Below are 10,298 nucleotides of genomic sequence, written 5' to 3' on the forward strand. Positions count from 1 at the left end.
ATGGAAAGCACGGGCTCTACCACTGAACCACAGATCATGATAGCACACCTTAATTCCAGGGAATTAAAAGATGTACATCCTGCCCCTGAGCTTTTCATTCCTACCTTGTTGCAAAGGTCAATAAGAGTGACCCTTCAATGTAGATTAGTTATAGAGGGAGGCACTTTTTCATTTTTAAATTTATAGTACAGAAACTAGCAAGGGTTTTTTTTTGATGTGCTGTCAAGTCGCAGCTGACTTATGATGACCCCATAGGGCAGGGTCCTGTGGGCACATTGGGAATTCTGATACAGTGTGGTGGGCACAGCCACAAAACGGCTGCCACAAAATGGCTGCTGCAGAAGACGGAGCCAGCCACAAAATGGCTGCTACAGCTAACCTTCAGTTACACAGTGAAGAACTTTGTGCTGCAGAAGCAGCTTCTGCCAAAGCAATGTTATTAAAAATCTGCACAGCAAATCAAATCTCCAGTGGCCAATCAGAAACCAGGCTTGGCCTCATCTTCTTTCTAAAAACACTTGGCATGTACCAGGAATGGTGTCAGCAAGTGCAATGGTGCCCAAGGGTACCACATTGAGGACCCCTGCCATAGGGTTTTCAAGGCAAGAAACATTCAGAAATGGTTTGCCATTGCCTGTCTCTGTGTAGTGACCCAGGTCTTCCTTGCTGGTCTCCCATCCAAATACGGATGAGGGTGAACCCTGCTTAGCTTCCCTGATCTGACAGGATCAGGCTACCTGGACTATTCGGGACAGGAACAATTTTAGGTTCGGATGATGTGCCCTGTTTGTTGGCCTTTAGCTGCTGTGTGAAACAAGATGCTGGACCTAGATTTTTATTTTACTTCAATTATGTCCCAGCTTTATCCCCAGTGCGAACATCACTCTCCTCTCTTCCATTTCCCCCCTCACAACTACCTGGGAGATAAGTTAGGTTAAGTGGATGTGACTGGCCTAAGATCAAACAGCAAGTTTCCATGGCAGAGAAGTGATTCAAACTTGAGTCTCCCAGATCCTAGTCCATCATCCTAGCTACCAGACTACACTGATGGACCACTGGTCTGATCCAGCAGAACTCTGCTTACTTTCTTAAATTATTGATAAATAGCCAATTGTTGGACAATTATGGCTTCCATCCTAAGTGCTCCTTCAGCTGGTGGTAGGCATTTGAACTCACAAAAGGAGGGAAAGATGAGTTTTGCCAATTCCCCCCTCATACTGCAGCCCCCCATTCAACCCCATGTGATGCCCCTGAGGGCTCCACAGACCCGCAGGGAACAGAAGACTTGTACTGGGAAGGAAGGGGCAGAAAAGTCACTGTTTATGCAGCTGAGTTCTGTAGTGGGAAAGGCTGTGGCTCAGTGGAAGAGCATTTGCTCTGCATGCAGAACTTCCCAAGTTCAATCCCCAGTATTTGCAGTTAAAAGGATCATTAGTGGATAATATATAAGACCTCAGAGAGCTGCCACCAATCAGAGCAGGCAGTACTAGCCTTGATATACAATTGTCTGGTCTGGTTCATACGGTCACATTGCATCAGCTTCAAGCCTATGTTTTCTTGATCTTTAACCAATAAATCAAATGCCTTTGTGGCTTTTAATCAGAGGAAGACAATCACATAGTTAATACATACAGCAGATTGGAAGAGAAACAGTGCCTTTTATGATCTATAATAATCTATGAAATACTGGAGTGAGTATAATGATGGTTCAACCCAGCATATAGGGGAAAACGGCACAGCTTGGTCCTTTCTTGTTCTACACTAATAGCCTGGGAAGCTTCTGCATAAGAGAGACTTTAATATATTAAAAAATCAAGAACAGCTATTTAGCAATTTGCTTCAAAACTGTGCATTTTCATCCAAATGCTCTTCTGGGAATGAGCTGTCTCTGGCGGAGAGTGTGTGCAATGGACATGAAGAAACAAGCTGTCCATCATCCCTTCTGAACCATGAAGTGGTTTGTCCCCTGATGTTAATTTAGTTAGATCACGGCCAAAGGGCGTAGCTTGTATCAATGCCAGTACCTAATGAGCAGCTCATTTGAATCCATGCAAAGTACCAGGGAGCATGGAGACATGCTAATTAAAGTGACTGCTGTTCTTTAATTAAGCAGTAATTCCCCCCAAAGAGGCTATTCTCATGCAAATTGGACTCTCTTAGGTGATGTAAATGCTTTAGGCAATATCTGAGCCTTTCTTTCTTAAAGGCTAGGGGAACATTAAGCCAGTGTGCATGTACTTGTATTACCAACCAGATAAAAGTTATTCATTTGGGTTCTCAAGGCTTTGTTGTGGAATAATGGGGCCAGCCAAGAGGGCTTTGCTCACAATAATATATTTATGAATAATCCTACTTCTATACTGAAAGCCTATTCAGAATTTTCACCAAGTTCAACGGTATTCAAGCCTTTAATAGTTTAATAGTTAAGGCCTGGCAGCAACATCTTGCAAGTGTGTGTATATATTTCTCTATGTGCTGGGCATGTGAGAGCAACTGCATCTGGGTTGTGTTCAAGAGCAGTAGGTATGTGCCCGGAGTTAGAACGTTAGTATTGACATGTTGGTCCTGGAGGTCTGATGAAGACAAAGAGCTCAGCCCATTGGGAATGTCTTATGTGTAAGTTCCCTTGAAATGAATGCAGGGAACACACAGTGTCCGTATTCTTGTGCTACTCCCATTCCTTTTAATGCAGCTTGCACAAAAGACTCTCCCAGTGGGTTGTGCCCAAAGTAAGCAGGACATTGATACTGTTCTTTGGACTGACTGTTGGTGGTAACTTTGTTCTTGAGTTAGTTTGGCAATGAAGACTTCAAAGAATCCATGTGGAAGGGACAATTCACACACACAACCATTTTCTGGGCTGACTTGAATAAGTACAGCTCACATGTTGGATGAGGGCATGGCAAAGGAATAAAGCACAGCAAACTGCTGCAGATATGAAAGGACATCTCAAGCCTGTTCTACATTTATAACACAATGAGGTGATAGATGTGGTAGAATGGGCTGTGCCATTTCAACTTGCAAGAGGAGTCACATTTTAATGCTTCCCAATATAAAAATTTCCTGCAACTAAAAATTAACATATCAGGTAAAAATCATTCTAACACCTTACTACCTCATTCTGCCTCGTGTGTAGGCCATGTCTTTGACGGATTATGTGGATTATGGATTATATGGGGAAATTAACAGTGCACATGTTAATGCAGGGCTTTTTTTCAGCAGGAACACGGGGGAACGAAGTTCTGGAACCTCTTGAAAATGGTCACATGGCTGGTGGCCCCGCCCCTTGATCTCCAGACAGAGGGGAGTTTAGATTGCCCTCTGCGCCGCCGAGCGGGCAATTTAAACTCCCCTCTGTCTGGAGATTTGGGGCAGGGCCACCAGCCATGTGACCATTTTCCCTGAGGGCAACCCACTGAGTTCCACCACCTCTTTTCCCAGAAAAAAGCCCTGTGTTAATGTAATGCATTTGGCCACTTCCAATTTGTCTAACTTTTTTAAAAAGTCTGACCAGATTTAAAAATAAGTCCCCTGCTCAAGTTGGTTGTGTGAATCTATGCTGACTGTGTGCCAAGATGAACATGCACACAATCATTTTAATAGAGGCGGGACTGCTGAAATCACTCAATAATTCAACCTTGGAATGTTGACATAACAAGGAATCATGTAGCAGAGCTGCTTTACATCCTAAATTGTCTGTATTGTCTTTTTAAATTGTCTGTGTAACACCTCTTCCATTCCATCTGAGAGTATTTCAAAATGCAGAATTGAATTTTTTCCCCCAGTAACAATTATTTCTACCCATTCTATTTGGGGGAGTGAACTATTTTGTTTAGCAACCAGTCAAGAGAAAAGTTCTTTGGACCTTAAAAGCTTGCTCTGTACTTTCAGGGTTTTTTTTTCTTTTTCAGCTGGAGTTTTTAAAAATAGCGATTGTCATTATATACCTGCAGCCTGGTATCAGAAATACCAGCATATCAGCACAGAGTCTCAGCACTGGCATGTGGAAATGAAGGTCTTAGCAGCACAGTGTTGAAAGATAGTTCAGGAGCAAGCAAATTCTGGCAATTACCCTTTGAAACTGGTAAATATTGAAATGGTCTCTTTTGTTGGTGACAGACTTTGGTAAGCCTGGAGACTAGGAGGCTGTAACTACAAGAATAGCCACAGAGTGTGCATCACTGTTGGGCTGGTGAGACTCCTGCATGTCTGAGTGGCAGTCTTTGATATTCATTGATTTTCCCTCTGGCAGCTTTGATCAGATTGTCAACATGGGGCCTGACAAGGACTTGTTGTGATGATGGGCTAGTGATAAAAGTCTCTCCTCTCTAGAGCTGAGACTGATCCAAGCTGCTTCCTTTTCATTACACAGGCCAAATAAATTGTTCTCTCTAAAGCTAGAGACTTCAGTCACTGCTGATCTGTGCTCTCTTGTCAAGGCAGGAAAGGCCCCAAATGTTGAGGGGGAGGGTGCTTAATAGGCGTCAGTTATTGTTCTGATAGAAGTTGGGGAAGAAGGTTGCTCTGCACACTGTGTGCCTTTCCATAGGACTGAATAAGATCCTTTAATCCAGGCCCAGCCTGGAGCATCATTTTTAAAAAATCAAGCATATGGAATGACTGGATATCAACATGCATATTAACAGTGCAGTCCCTAAACACAGTTACCCACCTTTAAACCACTGGGTCTAGAAAGGTGTAACTGTGCTTCGGAGAGCACTGAAAGATCTCTTTTAATGGGAATGTTTTTGAATTGACAGGGCAGTTGTCTGATCTTTAGAAATGCATATTTCTGTAACTTGCTAAAAGAAGTGCCATCTGATTGTGCCCCCCCATTGGCATCTCCAGTTAAAGAGATCAGATAGTAGATGTTATGAAAGACCATCTACCTGAGACCCTTGAGCCACTGCCAGTCAGATTAAACCACACTGGCCTTGGTAAGCCAATGGGCTGACTGAACATAGTTTCAGGTAGGTAACTGTGTTGTTCTGCAGTAGAACAGCAAGGTTTGAGTCCAGTGGCACCTTAGAGACCAACAAGGGTATAAACTTTCCCTTGCAGAGATATAAGGGGAAAGACGTATCTCCACAAGAGAAAGGGCCAAAGACTTATTTTTTAAATGAAAGCTGGAAATTCAGAGAACCTGCTAAACCTATCAACGTTTTCAGTGCATGTTTATATCGTTACATCGATATACGGGTTGAAGTTTTTACAAAGACAGAAAACAAAACCACTCATCTTCAGGAGGGAGGAGGGAGGAGGGAGGAAGGAGATGGAATGGTTTGACAATTATGAATATCTAATCATCTCAAAGTGGGTTGGAGGTGGTGGGACAAAGAAAACAGAAAGAAACACTACATACAAAGCAAAAAGGCTACTCAAAATCAGCTTCCAGAAAAAGATCGGGGTAAATGTAGTCTCAAAAGAACCAGGAAAAAAAACTGATTGGGGGGGGAGGAGGAGTGAAAACGAATGGCACAAAAGTACATGAGGAAATCGGGGAATAAACTGAAGCAGTTTGGAGTCAGAATCAATGGGGGGGGGGAACCCATATGGTAAAGTCCTCAGACTGACACCACCACCTACTGCTTCCTGGCCCTCATGGTTTCTCAGGGTTACCAGGCCACAGTGCTGCAGAGGGTTTTCCAGTCCTTGTGGACCATAGACTGCACAGGCCAGTCTAGACCCACATCTATCAATGATGGCATACTCAACCCTCTAATATCCGTTGCAGTGGTAGGGTTGCCAGCTTGAGGTGGTTGCTGGAGATCTCCTGGAATTACAACTGATCTCCAGGCCATAGAGATCAGTTCCCCTGGAGAAAATGGCTTCTTTGGACGGTGAACTCTATGGCAGTATATAGGGTTGCCAGGTCCCTCAAGTCTCTCAGTGGGAGACTGGGACGCTAGCTGTTATGTATTGGGCTGAGTTAGGCCAGACAAGGCCTCTACTGTCTCATATTAAATATTATGCACTGTGTTGAGCTTCATTACTTATCAAGGTTCCTAACATACTTCATTCCCATTAGTTACATTGCACAATACATTGTATACAATTTATGCAAATGATGACATTCTAAGGTACACATTCTTATTGGTTGCTGGGTATTATTGGGACGGGGTTTCTGTATATATATTGAGGGCTTCTGTTCAGTCTGTGTGTAGTAGTGTATAGTGAGTAGTGTCTGCTGTTGTCTGTTCTGGCTTGCAATAAAGAATCTTTTTTGGCTGAAATCACTCTGGGCTGTAATCATTCTGAGCTCCAGGCTCAGTACACAATACTAGCTCTTACCCTGTTGCTGCTCTTGATGTTTTGACTGCGCCTGCGCGTGCTCCTGGTGTGCGTGATGATGTCACTTCTGGGAGTGATGTCATCACGCAGGGTCAAAGGGTGCCCCATGTGATGATGTCACACATGCCGGGAAGGGGCAGAGAGAGAGAGCAGCTCTCTCTCTCTCGCTGCTGCCATGCCCCTTGTTGCTGCCAGTGTGGGCTGCACAGGGGCAGCAGCGTCTGCAGTGAGAAAACGGGCTGTGGCCACCGCAGCTCGTTCTCTCCCCATTGCTGCTGCTGCACCCCTTGTCCCTGCCAGCGCAGGCTGCACAGGGGTTGCGGCGGTGGCGAGAGAGCAGGCCGCAGCGTCAGCAGCCTGTTCTTGCCACTGCTGCCTGCTCTCTCTCTGCCACTGCTGTCGCCTGCTCTTGCAGCGTGGGAGCACGCACCACACACGGGGGCACGCTGCACCACCCAGGGAGTGGGCACCCCAGGGAGTGCCCCCCCCGCCAGCCAGGTAAGTGGGCGCAGGGGGGGGAAGGGTGGGATCGGGGGATCCCCCGCACCAGGCGGGGGGATGGCAACCCTAGCAGTATACCTTGCTGTGGGCCCTCCCTTTCCCAAATCCTGTCCTCTCCAGGTTCCACCCCCCAAATCTCCAGGAATTTCCAACCTGAACTTGGTAACCGTATGTGGTGGCAATCCATAAGAGAGGCAGAACATGCAGAGTCTGATTGTGGTTGTGCTTCATGGCTCTTTCCAAGATGAGCTTTAGTATAAATGGGTTCTTGATCCTTGTTTATTTGACTTTTAATCCACAAGGAATAATTAACCACATTGGGAATTTAGTATTTATTAGAGAAATTATTTTGAAAATCCTTAAGCAAGTCACCATGATGAAATGTGTCTGTTTTTATGGGGCTTTAAAATGCTGCTTAATCATGTAAGCAAAGAGGCGAATAATAGACACTGGGAATCTGGAGTAATCCCAAATGGTAAGAGAACCAATGCACTATCTAAAGAAGAAAATAAAAACAGAGGCCAGAAGCCTATGGTTTTGTTTATTTTATTCTTGGCCTGTGGAATCCTTTCACAGGAAACAAAAAAAACTTAAAACAGCAGTCGCTATTTATATAGCCAAGCCCAGAGTAAACACTTTTTGATGGAGCAGACTCCATTCACAATGTGGGCAGCCATTTTCTTGGGATTCCTGCCACTTCTTGTTTCCATAGAAACATGGCTCACCCTCTTCTACCCTTATCATTTCCCTAATGTCTAGACCCTAAAGAATTCTAACTCACTGAACTTTCCTAAATAATAGAGCCGTTTCAAATAAGAATCCAACAGAGCTGTCTCCCCACACCACTCCCTCATAGCCCATGAAGTCTCATTCCACATATCTCAGACTCCTAGAAAGCTTATCTTGACAAGGGCGGAGTCGATTTTGTGTTTGCTTTGGAACCAGAGACTCTCATGGCTACTGTGATACACATGGCAACCCCATGATTTGGTGGTGTATATAATATTGTGCAGGCTTTCCTGTCTTGACACCACTGGAAACACGTCTCTGGCATCATCTGTCTCTCTGTTCTTTCCTTTTAACTCTGCTGTCAGCAGCTACCAGTCTGAAGAGATCAGACAAGTTAACATCTCCGTTTACCTTCAATCCCCCTTCCCCTTTAACAAGGGTATCACTGGGGCTGGTAATATAATCTTTTAGGGCTTTGAAGAGCACCATTATGCTTTCTGGGCTGATGCATCCTGCAATTGCCTTACTGGAGAGCTTTTTGTTTTGTTTTGAAGCACAGGAGGCAAGTGGCGGAGCCCTGGGCTAATGAGGGTAATTGCTGCTCCAAGAAGACTGCTGTAAATATTATGCTTTGGGATTCTAGACTGTTAGGTTAAACATCATCCTTGCTCTACAGTCATCCTTGGAATTCAGCCTTCTAGCAACACAAATAAAGTGAGATCAGTTAAGGATGAAAGTATGGTCCTCTACTGGGTGTACCCATGGTTGCCATCTGAGATTAAGCAAACAGATTATTTTTAGAACCATTTAAAGTATTCTGATTAATCATACAATTTGAAAAGTGAGACATGGTTAGAAAGAGGCATACTAGTTTCTGATAAGGTACAGGACTTTTATATTTGCATCTGTGTTGGCAAAGAACTGCACAGTGATGGCAAGGGGTTCTTCAGGGATTTCATGAAGACAGAACAATTATGATTTTGTTCCTAGCATTTTTAAGTCATTTCGGTCAAATGTATCAGGAGTTCAGCAACCAATCAGGAGTTCACGCTACCTGTGATACTCCAGATACTGGTTGCCATGTTGCTTGAACAGGGCTATGTGCTATTCTGTGCCTATACAGCTTTGGTACCTGTGAACCAGAACTCTGAAAAATCTGGTACCAAAGTTGTAAGTACATATGTGTAGCATGGCGACTGTCTGAACTGGGAGGATCTATGCACTACTGGGAAACTCCAGTACATATGGATGTAACATCTGAAAAGGGCTCTTACAAATGTTAAGAGTGTGAGCACAATCCAGAGCAATTCTCTGCTGTGTGGGATCCATCAGAATGAATAGAAATGGTATAATATATTGGTGGTTGCACAATAGGTACATGTATCCTTTAATTCAAGATCTCGATTTTCTAAATCAAGCTACAAAACTGGTTCTTTACAACATTGTTCTTTAGATAATATTAGAATATATTATGAAGTTATACAACTTTTAAGGGCCATTCTTGTCTATCGCATTGAAACAAGACAAGAACTTGCAAACTGCATCTTCTTTTCACTCTGAAAAATGTAAAGTAATAAATATAGAAGACGGTGAGGCTACATTCAGTCGACAGAATAAACAGAGGTTTGTATAACAAACTCTAATTAGTCTCCTGGATGTAAATAACAAATCTGGGTTTGAGTGTACACTCCAATTTGCTTTCTTCCTACTTCTTTTTCACTTTACTGGCACCTCTGTAACTAGATGGCCATGAAAAACATTGCAATTCAATACACTTGTAGTTTGCAAATTCAGATGACAAAATAAACCACAATTTGTACAAATTGTGGACTGTCTGTATTTAGATGACCAAATACTTCTCCAAGATGCTTCCAAACTGGTGTAAAATGCTAACGTAGAAAAGTTATAGGTACAGATCTCTTAATAAGAATGATCCAGGTACTGCCTTGCTACATCCAGATTTCTTTCTTTCTTGGAAGTATGATCACGGCCATCATTTGCTCTTGAGGAGACTTCACCCAGTTTTGTGAGGTCTCCTTGAAGCAGTGATAGAAGGGAGGTGTCCAACTTCACAATGTGTAAAAGAAGCTGCCAAGTTAGAGGGCCTGTTTTGACTTAGCCCTAATCATGACAAATGTGGAACTCCCTTCCCTAAGGGATCCATTGAAGTTCCAGCTTGTCCAAAAAACTGTAAAAATTCTCTCTTTTGACTGGGCTCCAATGGCCTGTATTAAGCAGGTGAGAGGTGACTTTAAACTTGTTTGGGGGTTTTATATTATTATTTTATATTATTTTTATATTATTCTTGTGTTTTTTCATGTATTTTTAACATTGGCTACCCCCCCCCCCATGCCCTGACCTGGATACCCCTGGCAAACTTAATCTTGTCAGATCTCAGAACCTAAAGAAGGTTGGCCTTGGTTAGTAATTGGATGGGAGACCTCCAAAGAAGACCAGGGTTGCAGGGGCAGGCAATGGCAAACCACCTCTGTTCATTTCTTGCCTTGGAAACCCCAGAAGGGATCGCCAGAAGTCAGCTATGACTTGACAGCACTTTCTGCCACCACCACCACCACCACCTCATGTCCTTGGAAAGAAAGTGGACGGAAAGAGAACTAAGTACAGAGGGATAAATAATCAGAGAATTCTCAAGAGAGTTAATATTGTTTGAAACCACTGCATGTTTGTAAGCATAAAGAAAATCTCTTTCTCCACCTATTCCTGTGCTTGTTGCAGGTTTTCATGATACCACTGGGATGGTAAAACAGGTTTCTCTG

Source organism: Eublepharis macularius, chromosome 14, assembly GCF_028583425.1.
Source record: "Eublepharis macularius isolate TG4126 chromosome 14, MPM_Emac_v1.0, whole genome shotgun sequence".
NCBI classification, from domain to species: Eukaryota; Metazoa; Chordata; class Lepidosauria; order Squamata; family Eublepharidae; genus Eublepharis; species Eublepharis macularius.